Genomic DNA, 21,643 nt, shown 5'->3' with positions numbered 1-21,643 from the left:
ATAACAATGAGATGTCGGAAAAAATGAAACCGACTTTGAGCTTTCCTGATATAAACATTTTATGTAGACCTTTAGTTTAATCGTCGCACGGTAAAAAGTGGTACCTGAACGGGTAGCTAGTTAATATACAAGAAGTAATTAAATCAGCAAAACCGAATTAAGTTACAAAAAGTATCTCACAAAAGTAAATATAAATGGATTTAAAGTTCATTTGAATATTCAGCGAAAATTTCCGTATATTCAAATAATATGCGTCACACGAGCTCGGGTTTTGTAACGTTATGTCGATGTAATTTCAGTTTAGTTGTTTTAACTTTAAGTGGAATTAGATTTTCAAGTTGAGAAAATTAGAAGACATTTAATTCTTACTTATAAGGGTAAGCTTGGGACATTGATTGAATTTAACAAACCTTTTCTATAATATAGTATATTAAATATATATATATATATATATATTTTTTATGTTAGAGGTGGCAAACGAGCAGGTGGCTCACCTGATGGAAAGTGACTACCACCACCCATGGACATCTGCAACACCGGGGGGCTTGTAGGTGCGTTGCCGGCCTTTCAGGAAAGAGTACGCTCTTTTCTTGAAAGTTCCCAAGTCGTATCGGTTCGGAAAAGCTCGCCTGATAAGGTACCACCCACTGATAAGATAATCTACCGCCAAGCAGTATTTATCGATTTGTTCCGGTTTAAAGGGTGAGTAAGGTGAGGGTGAGTAATTGTAACAGGCACAAGGGACATAAAATCTTATATCCCAAGGTTAGTGGCGTAGTGGCAATGTAGGCATGGTTAATAATTCTCACAGCGCCAACGTCTATGGGCCGTGGTGACCGGTGACACGGTGCCGGCCTCCCTGCCTAGATATTAAATAAAGATCAATTTGTTACGTAATTATTTATTTTAATTGTCTTGGAGAAATATGGTGATCATTAGTATGTATATTTCAAAACTTTCAAATGTTTAATGATATAATTGTCTTTGTCACGATTCTATAATTATTTGAAAAACATTAATTAAAAGATGACTCAACATTCTAGATTATCAACGTCATCTTAAAAACAATAAAATTAAGTCTTATTTATCCAAGCCGAATCTTAAAAATTACATTTCAGAACCGTTTCACAAAATTAAATTTGAAAAAATGATACCTTTAACCGATTCGGGATTCTTCCAAATAATCGCCAAGAAACACCGCAGTTATGCTTCTTCATTTAAATTAGTGTAGGTATGTATCCCGCATGAAAATCAAGGAACACAAAATTCCATGCAATTTTAGAAATACATTTCGAATATATTAATTTTATTAGCTAATGTAAATGTGTTCAAATAGTTAGTTACTGATAGCATATAAAAGCATAAAGGTGAGTTAAAAACGTATGTTTTGATGTTGATGTGTTTAAAGGTAGATCTTCACCTCTATCAAGATGAGCCATTTGTTATTCTTTTAATAAAAATTACAATAGCACACTATAAAAATTAAGAGGAACAACGGCGATTCGTCATAGACGAGGTAGCGCTTACAGTCGACCACTCCACAATAATGGCGGCGTTCAACATTCCCGCCAACCATCGATACGACGATTCACCAAACCGACTAGCTGTCAAATATTGTTTCCTTGTAATTTAAAAGATGGCGCTAACGATTCGCCGCCATCTTGTTTAATTATCTTTATTCAAAAATATTTAAAGCTTTCGCGCCATTTTTTAACATTTACGCTTACTATTTGAAATCAAAATGTTAGGTTACTTTTAATAACATTACTTTGAATAGGGTTTATGGTAAGATAAATAAAGTAGGTCTGATGGACTAAGAATTAATTATTATAATTAAAAATCGAAATGGTCGTTTGTTCGAAATCACCCAAAATTAGCAACGATTTTGATGAAACCTTTTTGTTAAAATCTTCATACTTAAAATATGGTATGTATTTTATTTCGCACAATGATTAGAGCCGGCTATACACCCACTGGATTCTAATTAAGGACTTTGTAACGCATTAAACGCGATATATGATTATTATAATAAACATGAGCGAGGCCGCAGGCATGAGCTAGCTGCTAGCCGTCTATTACTTCAAGTCAGCAAGTCATTGACCCTAGACGTAACACGTCTATTATCAGCGATCTCGACCTCGATATTATGCTGTAAAAGAGTTCAACGCAATTGGCTTGATAAGAAATTCGTTTTCATTTAACTAAATCATTAATTTAGGTGTTATTGTCATTATTTGACTGTATTCTTTTAGATTATATAAAAAAGTATAAAACACTGAAAAACACAGTGTTGATACCTTGGAAAAATAAAGTAACATTTAGTGCATTTAAATTGAATGCTAAGCTGGCTCCACATCGTGGCTCTATTATCATCAGCTCAATTAAACATTTTTTATTATTTTAATATTAACATTGCATACATAATTATATACTTTATTTTATTTCATAGGTATATTACTTAATACGACATTTAATACTTAATTAAAATCGACTATCAAGATCTGTTTTTTTTTTATTTATTTCATTTATAACATCCACGGTCTCACAGTTTTTATACATTATGGCGTTTTATATTTTATATTTTTACTAAACATCATCTGATTTTCGCTGGACTTCAATCTTGTCGTCTTCTTGGAAGACGTGGCCCACGCTGACTTCTTTTTTCATTTTAAAATAATATATACATAATCTATAGTAAATATAATATATAATAATATATAAGTAATTCTTTTAATTACCAAGATCTGTTTACATATTAGAGATGCGCGCAAAAAGATTGTAAGGTGTAATAAAGCGTTGCAGATTCGTTGATCATCACGCAGACTGAGTGGTTTATATTGTAAATAAATACATTATAAATAAGTAAGAAAGATTTCTGATTTGTCAGTTCTACGCGGTAAGATTTTGCTATTGTCCTATTGGCTTAAACAAGTCAACCGCAATGGGAGGCCGAGTAGAGACTGAAATCAGATGTTGGAAGTCAAGTTAAGGGCTCAGAATATGTACGATCGAACTCCTGTTTGAGACCGGCCGTCAGTTTCGGATGTCGTCAAGGTCGGGAAGAGCCGAATCGGTACTATAATGAGCTTGAACAAGTAATAAATTGAACATCAATAAATTGAATTTAGCTGTAGTAACGCTTCCTAGATATTTGCACATCTATGCTAATACTATAAAGATATATAATTTGTTTTTTATAGAGGCTAATCTCCAGAACTAATCATAATCTAATGTAACATTATTAGCAACTGCTACAGGGCATACATATATTTATGTCATATTATTATTTCGAGACCAGGGCGAGTGGCAGTCACACAGATAAAATTGACAAATATAACCATAAAATCAAGTATATCTGTAATTGTACAATAAGTATATTCGCATATACACAGGCGCCAATTACTGCAAGCTAACCACTGCGATAGTTATGGCGCAGATTGGCAATTTATTATACTAGGTGTTGTTCATCGGTCGAAAATCAACAATTATTCATTGCTAACAAAAATATTAAATCCGAAAGGTAGGAAATATTAAACTCAGCTTGATGGTACATTGTCATTATTGCAATTAATAATTATACATTATTAATTGCAATATTTGACAATGAGGAAAACTAACTCACGTCAATTTTCGGAAATATACCATCACAAACTAATATGAATTTTAAAATTCCGTTCATAAATGACGGAATTCTAAATTTAAAAAACTACAATCGAATTGTTAGCCTCCTTCTTTTTTGGAAGTCGGTTAAGAAACAAGTTATTGATTTTTAAGTTTAACATGACGTGTTTTGATTGGCAGTATAAACGTAATTATGTGTGTTTAATGTGTATAATATATATTTTTATTAATTCCATGTACTTCTAATGTTATATAAAACTATTCAATATAAACCATATAAAATTTAACTGTGCCAAATTCCATACCTCTTTGTCCGCGTAATTTTTAAAAAGGGGCACTTAGTTTTTGCTTCTTGTAATAACACATAGACAGCCTTAGTTTGTATTTAGTTGGAATATCGCGTTATAAAATAACTAAAACAATCGAGTCAACTTTATTATCTTAGTGTGCGTAATAGCTATACGCTTGACATTAGCCAAACGTCAAACTAATTTACTAGTGTCCGTGTACTTGTGGCCAACTCTTGGCCACTATTTTTTTGACGAGTTCTCAGCTTGGACAGTCTATTTACAGTTTTTTTTAATGTGTAATTTAAGCAGTCAAATATATTCAATTAGTATATTACTCTGTACAAAATTTGGACTGTCTTAGAAATTACCCCCGTGTTTATTTATGTGTATTCTGCGCGTATTTTACACACGAATAAGTTCTACCCGGTCAACTTACATTGCGTGTGCTGGAATGAAATATTTTTGGTTTTATTTAATACATTATTTTGTATAAATAAAAACGACTTTGTTTTATTGAAGACCCAGAAATACACGAATAAATCCAGGACAGTTTTACAAAGGCACTTTAATCATTTGTTTCATTATATTCTGTGTTACATACTACTTTTCGTAACACAAATTGTTTTTCCGCTATCTTTACCTAAAACGAGTTATTCGCACCGCGATAGCACAGCGCTTTACATCAAAGACTAAACAATAAAGTTAAATAGCAATTAAATTATTATTTATAGCTGCATTGTTACAAATTCTACTTTAATAGTACGAGATATTTACATTTTAAATTTTTTGAATATAAATCGTAGTTGACTTAAATTAAGGTAATTAATAATGGCTCAGTAACTACCTATCATTATTGATGTCATAAAACATAATGACACTAACACGATTGCACAGTTCGTAGCTGAATTTTAAGTATTGAAATATATAAGTAAAAATTATAGTATTAACTTAAAATTTGTATTTAAAGAGTCTAAGAAAGTAAGTATTAACGTACCGAATCAAATATTTACAAGAGCTCTCACCTGTGAATTCACGCATGATCTTTGACTGTTCGGTCGCAAGCCAACCGGCGTCGACCGCGGCGCCATATTTCTCAGTCCAGTTAGAATCGGCTTGCGTGCTGAACGTATCAAAATGGCTGCATACTCTATCACGATCGGAGACAAAAATTTCGACCAGTGCTTTTAATTTGTTCTGTGAATATAAAAACTTTGTGGTGCAGTTTTTATTTTTAATTTTAATATTCTTTTGTTAAAAAAAATACTTAAAGATTATTGTATTGTAGTTTAGTTTTAAGTTCGTGAAAAAGTTAAATTGTTACGATTTTTATTGTTTTGTGTTTCACACTGGAGTCTGACAGGGAATTATATTTGGAGGTAGGTAAAGTGATAATTAATTTTCTATGGAATTATAATTTTATGTTGGCTTGTAGTTAAATGACGACGAGGAACCGTTATACGCGGTTGTTATTCTAGCGGCATACCATATAATTTATTTTTGTTATTTTTTTCGAACGATTGTACGATTTTATCACATTTACCGATACGATAGCATTTTAACAATATGTTGAATAAATAAATGCTTATTACCTATTTTAAAATAATATATATTTTTTTATAAATTTAACAGTAAGACAGAGCCACTTATTTTTTTAAGAAAAGTATGGTTACGTGACAGTACAATGATATGACAGATAATTACAGATTGTGTCATTGTCAGTGATCACAAAAAGAGATGTCGTACATCCGGTGCGGCAACACTGTGACATGATAATATTGCAACCGAGAGTAAAACGTTAGATTCAAATTTTAACTGAAATGTTTTTTTATTTTTTTATTTCTCTGACGACATATTTTAGCGTACGGCTGATTAAAGAAGTCACTTTTTTGTTACGATATGACACACAAAGGATTATTATTTTCGTAGTACAACTGCTGTACTCCCTGAACGTGAAACTGCCTTTGTTCTTATTTAGCAAAAGTCAGACCTAAAAAAAACAAATAAAAACAACACTATTCTGCTGTTATTTATTCAAATAATTTTAGCAGTGTTCGAAATCCGACCTAATAATCCTGATTGAAATTTTGAGTTAAACATGAATTTCCATGTTACGAACATTTGTCGTTACGCATTTTGCGTTTTTTTTATTGATAGCACTAAAGCGCTTCAATAACCACTAAACAAAAAAGGAGAAAAAAATAAACAATTTATAATTTTTTTGTCTTTATCATAAATAATTTGATCTATCATTATATAAGAAATTGCTTAAATCTTTTAAGAAAAAAATATGAATATCTATGTATGGATGAAATTTCCACTGTTTTGCGTATTTTATTAATTTTAATCCAGTCAATGCATTCAAAAAAAATATATGCACACCCACGTAATATAGGATATGAATAATTTGAAAATTATAGTCTGTTCTGAGTACTGAATTTTGTAATGTATTTTTGCCGTATTCACATTTAACAGTTACAACGTATTCTTAATGATATTTAAAACTCGAAAATTCTATTAAATAATTTTAATATTCATGTAACATAAATTAGAATTCCATAATAAATAAATACTATAGTAAAGAAACACTGATAATTTTAGAGGTTTCTGAAGTGATGTCGTAAATAAACACTTTATTTGCGCTTACATTGCAAACGCTGGCTGAACCCTACGACATAGATCAAAATAATGTACTACGGTATTGTACACCTTAAAAAGGTCTTAAAAAAAATCCGCAATGTTATACATATGTGTATCTCTTAGGGATAACCCACAATAACCATTTTTTTTTTCCTTTTTATACTTTTTACGAGAAATATGGCTTGTTTTCGAAGCGATTTTAAGCAATACAGCATTAATCCTTATCCAATTAAGTACCTTAAATACATTGTGAATTTAATATAGATCAATATGGCCATTTGCATCATGTAATTTAAATGAATATTTTCGAAGATATTACAGATTTAAAACGCAGTGACATAGCGGTTTGTATTGTCTAATGACTGAAAAAACTGTGAACGTTTTAGTATCAGCATTGCACCCGTGCGAAGCCAGGCCGGGTCGCCAGTAGTTTATAATGTAACAGTATTAATAGCACAACTATCCGCCGTAATAAGGCATGGCATTAGTATTATATATAATAACTACGTAACACATTATGTAACATATTAATCAATTTACACATAACAATAATAATAAAATATCAATTTACTTATAATTGCAATAGGGACTCCTATAGTATAATAATACAATTATTAAATTGATTTGAAATAAAACAGTCGTAATGGCCCACTGGTTAGAACGCGTGCATCTTAACCGATGATTTCGGGTCCAAACCCAGGCAGGCACCACTGAATTTTCATGTGCTTAGTTTGTGTTTATAATTCATCTCGTGCTCGGCGGTGAAGGAAAACATCGTGAGGAAACCTGCACGTGTCTAATTTCAACGAAATGTTGCCACATGTCTATTCCACCAACCCGCATTGGAGCAGCGTGGCGGAATATGCTCCAAACCTTCTCCTCAAAGGGAGAGGAGGCCTCAGCCCAGCAGTGGGAAATTTACAGGCTGCTAATGTAATGTAAAAAAATATTTACAACGATTGTTTCTTAGGCTTCGATTTGAGTTTGTCTGTTAAGAATTTCTACAGACGTCCCAGGAATTGTGTCCCAAGAATGGTTTACACGTGTACAAAGTACAATTATTATAAACAGTATAATATACCTCGTAGTCGAGCTTTGAAACGCAGAATAGATGTAGGCGAATAAAAGTGTAAAATATTAAATTCTACTACAAAATATTCGCATCCTTAGAGATAATCCCCTGGTACTGCTGCACCTGTGGAACGAATACGGGTTTAATCTCGTTGATATGGAAAAGCCTTGAAGCTCAATGTGTGTTACCTGGTGATTTGATGTATAGTGTTAGACATATTAGGGTTGTCTATTTTAGAAACTCCTATTTAACTAAAACATGTCGGTTTTCGGTTTCGGTGTATACCCATCTTAGTGAGTGTCATCCTTAATCTTTATATTATACTAGTTGAAACTTATCTATATATATATATATAATAAAATTGAAGTGTCTGTTTGTAATATTAAAATAACCGATTTTTACTAAATGCAAAATGTATGTATACACGGTACGTATACTAAAATATCATTTTTTCAATTTTTGTCCGTCTGTCTGTCTGTATGTTTGTTCCGGCTAATCTCTGGAACGGCTGGAACGATTTTGACGGGACTTTCACTGGCAGATAGCTAATGTAATGAGGAGTAACTTAGGGTACAACAATAACTTTTTGGTAAATTCAAACGCGCACGAAGTCGCGGGCACATCTAGTAAATTTATAAAACTTTACCGATAGTACACAAGACGTCAACCCCCATTTTACCCCCTCGAAATGTGAATTATAGAAATTAGCCTGTGTTCTTCTCCGGACTCAACCTATCTCCACGCCGAATCTCATCTAAAACGGTTTAAGCGTCAAGTGACAGACGGAGTTACTTTAGCATTTATAATTTATAATATTAGCATAGATTATAGAGAATTATAGAATATAGAGATTAAATTAAGTAAGATTTTTAAAATTTTAAAATTGCGTAATTTACGAGTTTATTTATGTAGCAAAGCAAATGTTTTCTGGTTCTGGTGACCACGATTTCGTATATTTGTATATTTTTATATAAAATTCTGTTGTGTGTGTTCGTAATATGTCTCCTCATAAACGGCTTGACCAATTTTGATGGTATTCTTTTTGTACTGTTAGGACTCCTAGAGGGTTCTTAGCCATACATCCGTAGATATGCTGCTTCAAACAAATACTTTTTTTAAAAATATTATTTATAAATTTAAGCCACTAACTCAAGTTATATATAGTAGGCGAGGAAAATAAAAATAGAAAATTATCATGTCGTAGCTAACTAGTATTATAATGACGTAAGTTAAGTTTGTCTCAAAGATTTCACACAAGAACTATTTATTTTATTGATATGGAACATTTTATAGCTTCCAGTCGCGTTTTCGAAACGAACGTCAAACTTTTTTTTTTTTTCTTTTTTTATGAAAAATAGCGCAACTTCTGTTTAATTAATTTATAAAAATATATTCATTTTATTTAAAAAAAATCGTATGCGAAAATCTACGGGCTGTGTTATACGATGCATTAGCACGGTACGGGGGAATAGATAGGCTGTCGAATGGTTCTAACTCAGTGGGTAAATATAGCTCGGTATAAAAGCATTACTTTACTAGTGCGAAGTCTGGACGAGCAACTTGTTAGTTAGGCTCTCTACCCTTCTGGATAATAAATATCACCATAATATCATGTCATCATCATAAGGTCATGTCTCATGTTTCAAACCCCGGGTCGGGCTAAGAAAAAGTTCTTTGGTTTTACAGTCGAGACATGCTCAGAGCATCCTAATTCTGGCAGTTGATACTCTTTATGCTCCTGTGCTTAGTTAAGCACGATTAGCCGTTGGTTGGACGTCTAAATCCCATCGAATGTTGAGAGTGAGGAAGGGCACTTGTTGCTCACGCATTAACTCGTGGACTGTAATATATTCTGCGTTGGTGGCTATCGGCTAATCTCTCATTGTGAATAGTCGTGGTCGAAATCGGTCAGGAGGTCATGAAAATATCTCTTACACAGCTCATATTTATAACATATTACTAAATGAATAATTCCATTTCAATATTATTTTGAGGTATGATTTTTTTTTTGTTAATTTTTTATCTCCTCTGACACGTCCATGTTGTCCATGTTTTATTACCAGGTAGCATCACAATTTAACTTTCTTTAGAGGATTTAGTGGATGTATTTTTTTCTGTATAATTCATGTACAGAGTAATCATTTATAGAGTATTTAAATTGCATACATAATTTCCTTTTATTGCTATGGCAACAATACTATTACACCGTGACAATCGTAACTGTATCGTATGTGTGTCATCCGTAGCAAAAATTCACACAAAAACTCTATGAAGAATAGTAAGCGAATTTCATTGAATGTGTAGCATCTCTTTATACTGTAAATAAATCTTTTAACTTTTTAAATAGGTCAGAATCGAATCTATAATCTCGCAAGTCACGACCCAAGCCCACTACCGTTAAGGTATTGAGGTTTTAAACTAGTAACTTATTGAAGTGAAATGCTTTTTACTCGGTTAGTTACTGGTTATATTACATTTTCCTGTTAACTGTTTTGTTTTTTATACATTAACGGGTATAATCGTTTTGTTTACGGGGTGTGTATTAACAATGCTGTCTTCTTTTATCGAATGTTAATTCAGTGATGATAGAGCGGGTAAGCAACGTTTAAAAATAAGGTTGTACTCTTTTTAACGCATTGATATGTTAAGTATTCATAACGCTCCTATGTTACATTTGCGAAATAATTCGTAATGATTGTGCACAACGATATACTATGGAACAAGTGTTTTATATCTTTATGTATTTATTGTAGAAGAGCATAAGTGCCATTCCGAGTATTTTCGTCGTTAGATGCCGGCACTGATAAATATAAAGGTTTTCATATTTTGACGACATTATGATATGTTTTGATTATGTTTTTTATGACATCGGTTGACAATGGCGCTGTAAGAAATATTAACCATTCCTTTCATTGCCGATGCGCCAACCTTGGGAACTAAGATGTTATGTCCCTTGTACTTGTAGTTACACTGTCTCACTCGCCCTTCAAAGCGGAACACAACATACTGAGTACTGTTGCTTGGCGGTAGATTATCTGACGAGTGGGTGGTACCTACCCAGACGTGCTTGCACAAAGCCCTACCACCAAGTATTTTATTATAAGATATAATATCGCTTATAACTTACAAAGGCTACAATGTTGTATATTACATAAGCAAAAGTCTCGGAGTGAGAGAATATATTTAATTTTTTTTATTTATTTTAAACACAAGTTTTCGTTACATTTATTACCAGCCCTGAATTCCAAAAGACGTTTGCCTGAAGTTACACTTCTCCCAAGTGTAACTTCAGGCAAAGTGTAATATCTCTTAAGACTGTTTATTACTTTAAAATGTTATTAATATTTAAGTTCACTTAATATAATAATAACACCAGTGATATATTTTAACGTTAATTGTTTACATAATGTTTAACAAATGAACTGGATCAAGGTTTAAACTTTCCATGTATGTAGATCGGGCGTATTGTACCCGCTACGTTTAACCGGATATAGAATATTTTTTGTAAACATTTTTGTGCATGGATAAAAATAAAATCGATTCTCTTCACAGTTCATACTTCCAGCTAAAAGAAACCATACTAATGAAACTCATACGTCATATAAAAAATATAAAAAAAGATAAACTAACCTTGATTGATTTCCAAATAACGTTGCGCAAATTATTATATTTTTTACAAAGGACTACAACCTTGTATTAAGATATCATTAATGGACATAATAAGTTATTTGACATTCTTTTAATTTATTTATTATCGGACCGGCAAATGGGTCACGTGATGGTAAGTGGTCACCGCCGAATGTAGACACTGGTACTGTAAGAAATATTAACCATTCCTGACATTTCAATCTTTCCAACCTTGGGAAACAAGTTATCAAGCCCCTTGTGTCTGTAGATACACTGGCTCACTCACTCTTCAAACCGGAACACAACAATACTGAGAACAATATAATACACTTATGCCAAATCCAACATAACTGGTTTTTCCGAACCGATACGACTTGGAAACATTCAAGAAAAGAGCGTACTCCTTCCTTAAAGGCTGGCAACGCACCTCCAAGTCCCCCAGTGTTGCAAATTCAGTTCATGGGCTGTGGTAGTCACTTTCCATCAGGTGAGCGTACTGCCCGTATGCCACCATTCACATAGAAAAAAACTGGAAAGAGCTACGTGCATTCTGAGCAGCGGGAGTGTACACATTTATAAATTTCAGACTCCGGGCTGCTACTGACAGAAAACAATATTTTAAGTGATAACTTCTTATGGGAGGATAAACCGCTTCGTTTCGTAACGCGTTACGGCGCCAGTCTGCCTGGCTTCTGTTTCCTTCTGGCAATAATGATACTAATAATGTTCATACAAAAAAATCGAATGTAGTATAACATATATTTTATAATCAATACAAGATTTTATTAATAAATAATCTTACCTTACATTATCATATAAATATACTTAAAATTTAAGTAATAACTTAAGCTTTTGTCAAGTGCAACAATTTCAATATTATGAAGTTCAACTAAGATTAGTTTAAATTATCACTTCTGTCGTCCTGTGAGCCACATTTAGTTTTTTTTACCAGCTCGACATGAGGTTTGAACTCAGGCCCTTGGTAAAGGCGGCCATAAATTTAGTCACTAGACCGACGAGTACTAACGTGCTAACGTATGCTAATGCATGTTAATGCGAAAAAAATGACGTCCACTGCGCATTTTTAGTGTGTTATTATTATTTTTTTTATTAAAGCCACCGTTATACAATGCGAGTAACTCGCGTGTCGCATCCACTAGGCACATTTTTCACGGTACAGATTTCAAAATTTTAATGCGATGTTATCACGAGGCCGCCAGACCATTAGCGAGGACAATACCGAGACTCCATTGTGAATAAAATTGTTTGAAAATCGTCACGGACTTTTCAATTAATATTCGTTTTCAAGTTCTAGACTTAATGTTTATGATTTCGAGTGACTTTTACGTTCCAGACTATTTCGTAACAATGTGGTTAACATTTAATTGAGACGATTCAGTGTGTGAGACACGTTAATTTAAATCTAATATTGCGTGCGGCTAATTAATTTTCCACGTGGCTAATTTATGTTCACAATGAATCTGGTAATTGGAGGTGAGGAACAACGTCGTGATATCCCCTAACTCGCAGTAAAGCTGCATGATGGATTATATTCTAAAATTTAACATTCCCAGCTGTGGGATATTTATGGGCTTTACTTTTGATTTAATAATATCAAATGAAATCGATCGCAAGATCATTATAAACAATGTCTCAATCGTTTATATTTTTGGGTATATACACGAGTCCATTGGTTTGTGGTACCAATATATGGTGTATTGTGATACCAGGTTATTGATTGAGATAGTAACACAGAAAGTCTGCCTAAAGGAGAATACTTGGAGATTATTTCATCACGATGCCTTCAGTTCGACTTTGATCCGCGATATTCAGTTAATATTGAGTCCAAGTGCGACTTTATATCAATACACAATTGAATAAGCTAAGCAAAATTGCACATGAATCTATACAAAGTTAATTTTAAGTTAGTTTTTCAACCATGTAAACGTTAATTAAACGTTTTGAATTAATAATAAAATTTGATAATACCGGAACTCTTTGATTAAACGTATTAAAGCGCCCTTCAATGTTTCCAAACGAACGATTTAAACGGATATTAAATTTACTTGAAAACAATGTTATAATTTAGAAAGCTTCGAATATAATTCAATTTGAACAGATGAGAAGATTATGTTTCAATGGTTCCATTGATTACGGGTTCAAATACAATTTTTTTATATCACTGCTTTGGTAGTTACCACAGCAGCTGGTACAAAAACCTTTTGTTATGAAACTATCCATAGTGCATATATGTTGTGGTAAATTTCATCAAGTCAAAAGAAAACAGCGTCAAAACTAAAATACCAACGTCTTTGTTTATATTTAAGACAAGCTGTTGCCTCTCTAAAACTGTAAGATTAACCGGATTTCGGATATTTCTTGCCAAATTTCTTGATTGTTGGTTTTACATGTAATACCTATAGGTTTTAAATCCATTTGCGGATGTATGGGAAATGCGACATAAACGACCACATCTTACAGCTCCAAGGGACCATGTTTCCTCAGTATTTGATATTCATTTCAATTTTATACCTCTACGCGTTCCAGAATCAAATGGCCTTAACGGCCAGACAGACTCAGAGACACACAGATAACGAAGTGATCTTATAATGGTACCTTTTTTCCTTTAGAGACACGGAATCTTAAAAAGGTAATGGCCTATAACCATCTACGGAAGATTTCGCGTCGAATGGCCATAGTCATATAAGTTACATTCAGTAGATTTCAAGGGATTGACGCACAAAGATAAAAAAAAAACATAGCGTACCATTGGTACAAGTATTAAAAAAACATAACTCAATAAATTGGACTGTTATTTAAGGGTGCGTGTTTAAATATCTAGAAAAGAGTGTTTAGTACATTATTATTAGCCCTGAAAGGAATATAAACAGTTCTTTACAATTTCCGTGCAAAGCCAACCATTGGTTGAGATTGAAACGATATTTATCTCATGTCTGTGTAACACAGCCTCACTAACCTAAATTGAAACTGAACCCAACAAAGTGCACATACAAAGGCTCCTGACATCACAGTACGAGATGCGTTGCAAAGGCGAGTTAATCATTTAATAACAATGCTGTAACGCTGAATTTGAGTTCTAGGAGTCTTTAAGGTTTCGTTTTATATATGTGTAAAAGTAGAATAAGAGCCTGTACATGTTCGACAACTGGGCTAACACCTCCCTTTGAAGAGGTTTGGGGCTTATTCAAACACGCTGCTCAAATGCGGGCTGGCGGATACAAATGTGGCAGAATTTTATCGAAAAAACACTTATGCAGGTTTCCTCACGATGTTTTCCTTCATCGTCGAGCACGGGGTGAATTATAAACACAAATTAAGCGAACGAACAGCAGTGGAACATTGACAGACTGTAACTTTACTTTAAATAAAGATTTAAAAATATGTAATTTACATGAAATATAAAATAAAATAAACGATATACTATAAAATATATGTACATATATTATTAGTAAAATTAATTTGCTGTTATTATGTATTTATACTAAATACATAAATGCACAACAAATCTACATAACGTACAATAACTAATACATAATATCTACATAAAAACTAGTTGCGAATGAGATCATTTACCTTCGCGTTCGTGTTAACAGCGTGTATGTTGTGAACCGTTATTTTACTCAAACAGGTGCAATAATCAGACACCGGTGTGAAGTTGTAAACGAGTCATTTCATTCACCTTTCGATCAATGTTACGTGATAGTGTATGTTCCAATGGCAGGAGTTCAGATAAACAAATCTTAAATTTACATATTATTTGCTATAAACAGTCATTGGTTACTGATATATTTATTTTTCATACGCTATACCAATTTAATAGTTATATAATCACTTAAATTTTAGTTTAAAAGTTACGATAGCAATTTTTTTTCTCGAATCCGTAATTAATGCCTTAGTTTATTTTAAATCTCGACCGATAATGTCATATCAATTAGAGGTTAAAGTTATTTATTTATGTAGTCCTCTTGCCATTGCGTTCGACTGTCGGTTATTCTTAAATATTTTTTTGGATATAATAATCCTTCCAACGATTACCTCTTACTTCAGTGGGTCTCGAACCTGTCTTCTTCCTCATCCTGGAATCTAGTAGTTTTCCGTTCTTCCGAATCTCTCTAATTAATTAGCCATATTTGTATATCTAATATTATTAATGTAAGTACTGTATTATATATTTATCCAATATGTAATAAGGACTTACTATATGTATTTAGACGCATATAATTGCAATATGGCGCTGACCATCCGCTGTACAAGATTACGTTTCTAATGACATCGTAGCTATTTCAGTTTCAAAACGGTATGAAATGGTTGCTAATATAAACATGTTATTTTCATGTATGTACACACGTTTGGAAGTTTTTTATTTATATTAAATATTTATTTATTCTTTATTGCACACCGATATTTAAAACTAAATTTGAAATTTGGTTTGATAAAGGTTGCATGTGGTGCAACAGGCGGCCTTATCGCTAAAGCAGCGATCTCTTCCAGAATATCATTGGGCAGAGTACTGGTTGTAAAATAAATGTGGGAAGGAGTACAATTATTTGAAACTGGGAATAAATAATGTAAAAAATACCTAAAAAAAAACGACATCGATTGCTTAGTAAAATAAAGCGCCAAAGTCCTAATAAAAATATTTAATCAGTATCTAGTAATATTAACACATAGTATGTTTATATATCAACATTTAAGCATACTTTTTATCTTATAAATGAGAAGAAATTGGATTTTTTTTTTAACGTTAATGACGTTTCTCGAACAAGGAGGTTGAGTCTTTTATATTAATAAAATCATAAACAGTTAAAGTGGTGTCGTATATATCACTAAGAAATACAGAAATGCGATTCTTTAAGAACTCACTTCGTATCTCACTGGTGAAATATTGACAAAGGATGTAGTGATACGCCATTTTGATACGTTTATCCTATAAATTTTCTAATAATTATATTCAATGTAACATTCCGACATTTCACGCTCGTTTTCTGCGGTGAGATTCGAGTTTCTCGTTACAGAATAGCCTTACAAGTCTAAAAATAATTTCTTGACAGTCAATAAGCGTATTGAATAAAGATTTTTAACTTTTGACTCAGTACTTTTTAATTAAATACGAAAATGAAGGGGTCCGAATTTGTCCATACGTATATATTTTTTATGTACATTTCTTTTTTGTTTATTAATCGAATTTGTTGTTTATTTCTGGGTCAGGTCGGGTTACAAAAATAATAGCCCACAATATTTTTTGTGTATATTTCTTTTTTGTTTATTAGTCGAATTTGTTGGTTATTTCTGGGTCAGGTCGGGTCACAAAAATACCCCAAATTAATTAAGGAATTACTAATACTCCTTTCAAGTTTTAGGAGTGGGGAAGACAATAGCCTAAGGGATCAGGATCGATCCTGCGACTTTTCACATCGCTAGGCGGTCCGTAAACCATTGCGCTATTAAGAAATTGCGCTTATAGGAAAGGCCAAAATGTATGAAAGTGTCGTTACACAGTATCGCTATGTGCCTTGGTCTCGACCCGCTGTTGCAATCTTTCAATTTTTGTCGACTTACGCCATAACAGGAATATTGATGAAATATGAATATTTTCAAAACCGACCCATTATGCTTAAGTTAATTCGTTTTAAATGGCCCAAGTCATTTATAACGTTCTACATTTTATGTGGCGACTCAAAATATTTATGTATTTTAACGCGAGAAATAATCTTTATAACATTATAAATTGTTCGAGTATAAAATTATTTATTATAGAATAAATTAGTAAACTTTGCTAATTAGGACGCCGAGACTAATTTTATTTTAAGTGTCATTATAAGACCCTAGTCGTCTAGTGGACGTATAAAATGAATTAAATCTAAATTTTCTGGCTACAAATCTGGTCAAAACGTGGGAATTTTTTGAGTGTTAAAGTTATATATATAATTCAAATCAGATTTTTTTATATGTAAACATGTACAGCAAACTCCATAGCAACGAGGCCAAAGCTCTCCTTTACAACATAAGTGGCTTAGCTCGGGTTCTTATATATTCCATTCAGATGATATCGATGTCGATGTCAAGCCAATGAAACACGAGGGAATCGACCGGTCTTCAAAATTTAGTAAAGCGTTATCGTGAAGAGTCTAGACGGAAAGAATGAGGTAGGATTTCAACTCCAGCGTATTTGTATGACAAAATGTTTTTTTTTTGTTGAATTTAGTATCATTGGAAAGGTATTTGTGCCTTTTCAAGGTTACACATAGTACCGATAGCTGAATTTATTGTGATAAGGTTCCCGAGTAGTTCTCATCGGTTACATTGTGACTGCTCGTTGCTAATATATTGTTATCAATTGACACTTCCGGCCCTACATATACGGCTAGTTCGTGTACATCTTGATGATTATTTAATAAGTATAGATTAAAACTTTTGTTCTACAATTTAATTAGTAATTTCATAATCAAATAAATAGTTGATTCATATCTCTTTATACTTGGAACATTTTATTATATATTATTCTATTCATTAATGGCGCCTTCCGCTTGTCAGCTTCCGGCGCAATTAATAAATAGTGCATATTGTTATTTATATTTTCTCAAATTATGTCGATTAATTAATGCTATAATAATTTTGTTTTATTATGTATAATGTAAGGATTAAGCTACTAGAATCTTATTTTACTTATCTGGCTAGGTTTAATCTCGGCTGCTTATCAACTTCCGGTGTAATATATTAATCTTTAATATTTAATGTTACATAATCCGGTATTATTAAATAATATTTGTCCGTTAATAATTATTAAAATTATTAAGATAAACAATTTTTAATATTATCATTTAGTTTGTGAATTTAATATTAAATTAAGACGTTTTAGTATAAATATCGCCAGTTGAAATATATCGGGCATTGGTTTTGTAACCGTTATAACGAGCATTAAGTGTTTCTTTATGTAACGCCGCCTCCCTGATAACCCACCTTCTATAATATAGTATGTTAATTGTGAATAACTTCCATTTTGATTATTATATTATTTTTTATGTATCAATGACTTAAATTATAATCATTTATATAGTCTTGTGAATCTATGAAATAAATTATAAACGAGTTGTCTTAATGTAGCACCTTAATAATAGAAATAAACTTAATGAATTATTACAGCTGATTTAATTTATTGTTTAAAAAGTAAATCTTTCCCAGTATCCTGACTCTGACGCTTCTCTAAGACGATTTCCTAAAGCGAGGGACCTCTGTAAAGGCAGGCTTACCTTCGGGACGGCATGGCTGCAAGATCGCTCGCGCCATCTTGTAATTCAATATCGTTGGTTTTAATGGGTTGCCTGGCACTCAGCCAGTACCACCTAACTAGTAAAAGCATTTTCCAGTGACAGAAACGGAACAATGAGCATTGTTAAATTAAGAGATGCACATATCACATGCTTAATGCTGTCAATAAAATTACACAGGTGCTTTATTCTTAAACTTTGACGTATAAAGCCGGGTCTTATCGTATCGTATCTCCGCCAAAGGGGTAACGACGGGTGACGTGTATCATGATAACTTACTTAGTTTACCTGCAAAATTATACGCGACCATTACCTGCTCTCGATATCAATACCTTAGCGCGATTAAATATTAAAAAAAAATATATGTATGTATGACCGACTTCCTAAAATTTCGATTTTTATTTTTTTATTTATAATTAACAACGGGGAAGTGATATACAGACAAAAATTTTATATACCTAATTGATATTACATTTGAAAAGTTTTGTAAGATGAATATTTAAAAACGTTTGTAAAAGCGACTTTGAATGAATTGCTTCGAATTCGAAAGCCATTAAGTAAATGAACAAATTAGCATTCATCCAAATTTACTTGAAACGTAACAATTTTTTTCAATGGTTTCGCTATTTTGTAATTGAATTCGATTCATAATTAAATAAATCTGTCAAAAATCATTGTTGGAGATATATATCAAGAAATATCTAAGGTATAGTCACCTTTAATATCGTTACAATAGAAGCTAATGTATTTGAATTTGCGTACTAAAGTCACCAGACTATAATACTAGTCGAATCTAATCGAATTATGGCCTAGCTGCCGTCTGTCTGTCACGACTCACGTCAATACAATAAGCCGCATTAATTGGTCAATAATAATCAATGCATTTTAAGCTCTATCTCTTTAAACCCAAAGCCGAAAACAGATTAAATTATTTCTCGTATATCAGTATCAATTTTCATATTCCAAAATACGCAAGCGATTATGAATGTTATTTGAAACTGGTAAGATTGAATATTGCGTGCAGTGTGAACTGGTATGGTGTCGAAAATCTTTTTAACATTTAAATGTAACTGTACTAGATGGTTATGTTTCAACGAGGTGCAATATCGAGCCACTTGATATTCTCTTGAATTAATCGAAAACTGATACGGATAAATTAATAAAACATTTAAACTAAATAGTTCTATATTAAGATGAATATTTTCATCCTTTGGTTTTTTTTTAATAAGCGTGGACGAGGTGCAATTTAAATTTTCTTCAGAAAATCATTGGTTGTCATGTTCTTAATTTGTAATTAAAATTCACCTCGAAGATGGAGAACATCTTATGGTTACAGTTTTACCTTATAGTTTTATCTAGTCTGTACAGAAGATAAACCAACCTTAGATTTAGCTAGCTCAGCTATATTGTGCACTACTAACAGTTCTTGATTAATATACCTTTATATATAATACAATACTATTCTATTCAATAACTTATACCCACTTTAATTACAAATTCAAAATTTCGAAAACAGCTTCGTCGACGTTTGAAATGCATTTTTATATAAATATACTACAGAATGTAGTTCACAACGTTCACAGCTTTTTTGTCTGTAATATCTTCGAAAATATTAATTTAAATGACATAATTTACAGGATTATATTGATCTATATTAAATGCACAATGTATTTACGGTACTTAATTGGATAAGGATTAATGCTGTATTGCTTAAATCGCTTCGAAAATAAGTCATTATTTCTCGTAAAAAGAAAAGGATAAATAACGGTTATTGTGAGTTATCTCTAAGAGATAGATATATATTATCGCGGAATTTTTTGAGGACCTTTTAAAGGTGTACAATACTGTAGTACATTATTTTCATCTATCTCGAAGGGTTCAGCCAGCGTTTGCAATGTAAGCGTAAAAATGTGTTTATTTACGACATAACTTTAAAAACCTCTAAAATAATCAGTGTTTCTCTACTATATTGTGCATGTATTATACACGTTCCTCTTGAATCAATCTCTCTATTAAAAAAAACCGCATCAAAATCCGTTGTGTAATTTTAAAGATCTAAGCATACACAGGGCAAGACAGACAGCGGTAAGCGACTTTGTTTTATACTATGTAATGATAGTTCAAGTTCTCGACCAATGACGCAACGATTCAATGTCCAATGTTATTAATTTAAAGTTTGTCTTATGGTTGAGGTAGACTATAAGTTAGGCTAAGTAAAATTAGGAAAAAATAACGTACTTAGTTTATTTAAGTAGAAAAACATAAATAATAAAAGTAGTAATTGTACCCATACGTCTTTGTCTTATATTAACAAGTTTCTCTTGAGCTCAAAATATGTTGAAAAACGATGCTCGCTCGATCCTATTACATACAATTTCTATTGTTCTCGCTTTTCTTAGGATAACATTAAATTAACAACAACATATGCACCGACTTTTACAAATAATGAACAAGGTATTGTTTTTGCGTCGTTTGATCTTTACTAAGAACTAACTTAAGTGTTCTAGGGCGCTGTTATACAGCCAAGTGTGGAGTCTTTTGTCTTAACGACACGTATGACAGATGCCTTCGGTTCGGTTTGTAGGGTTGCCACGCGTTCCCGAAATTCTGGGAACATGATTAAAAAGATTATTGGAATCTTCGATTTTATTTTAAACTCCGTATCGCACTTTTTATATTAAATTATATTTATATAATAAATACTAGCTGAATCTGCGGCTGTACCCGCGCGAAATTTATAAAACAAACTTCCAAGCCCCGTTTTACTCCCTTATGCGTATATATATATATAAATGCGTTCGTTAGTTGATGTTTACACCCTATAAGGAACCTGCTAGACATCAAGGTGTTATAGTTTCTGAGATTTCACTCTTATATACATATAAAGATTGATTGATATAATTCAATAAAATGAACCACTAACAAATTTTATGTGATTTTTATTAAAATTAGCCTTTTTTAGACTTTAGGTCGGAATATTTACATATAAAATGACATACAATGCAACAAAGCAAAAATACATAATATGTAAAAGGCATTAATACTTTTTTAATTAAAAATAATAATTTATAAATAAATAACAACAACATTAACAGCCTGTAAATTTC

General features: G+C 32.2%; 1 protein-coding gene across 2 annotated transcripts in view; it reads left to right on the top strand.

The window, feature by feature from the left end:
• The first annotated feature begins 4,995 nt into the window (after positions 1 to 4,995).
• Positions 4,996 to 21,643, top strand: part of LOC113404460 (uncharacterized protein) — a 155,535-nt gene continuing 138,887 nt past the window's right edge. For both annotated transcript variants that reach the window (XM_026645354.2, XM_026645355.2), the window contains exon 1: positions 4,996 to 5,291. The gene's annotated coding sequence lies outside the window, so the exon portion shown is untranslated. The remainder of the gene's footprint in view (positions 5,292 to 21,643) is intronic.

The sequence above is a fragment of the Vanessa tameamea genome, chromosome 5 (assembly GCF_037043105.1).
Source record: "Vanessa tameamea isolate UH-Manoa-2023 chromosome 5, ilVanTame1 primary haplotype, whole genome shotgun sequence".
Classification (NCBI taxonomy): Eukaryota; Metazoa; Arthropoda; class Insecta; order Lepidoptera; family Nymphalidae; genus Vanessa; species Vanessa tameamea.
The sequence above is the reverse complement of the archived record's forward strand: the minus strand, read 5'-3'. Positions and strand labels throughout refer to the sequence as shown.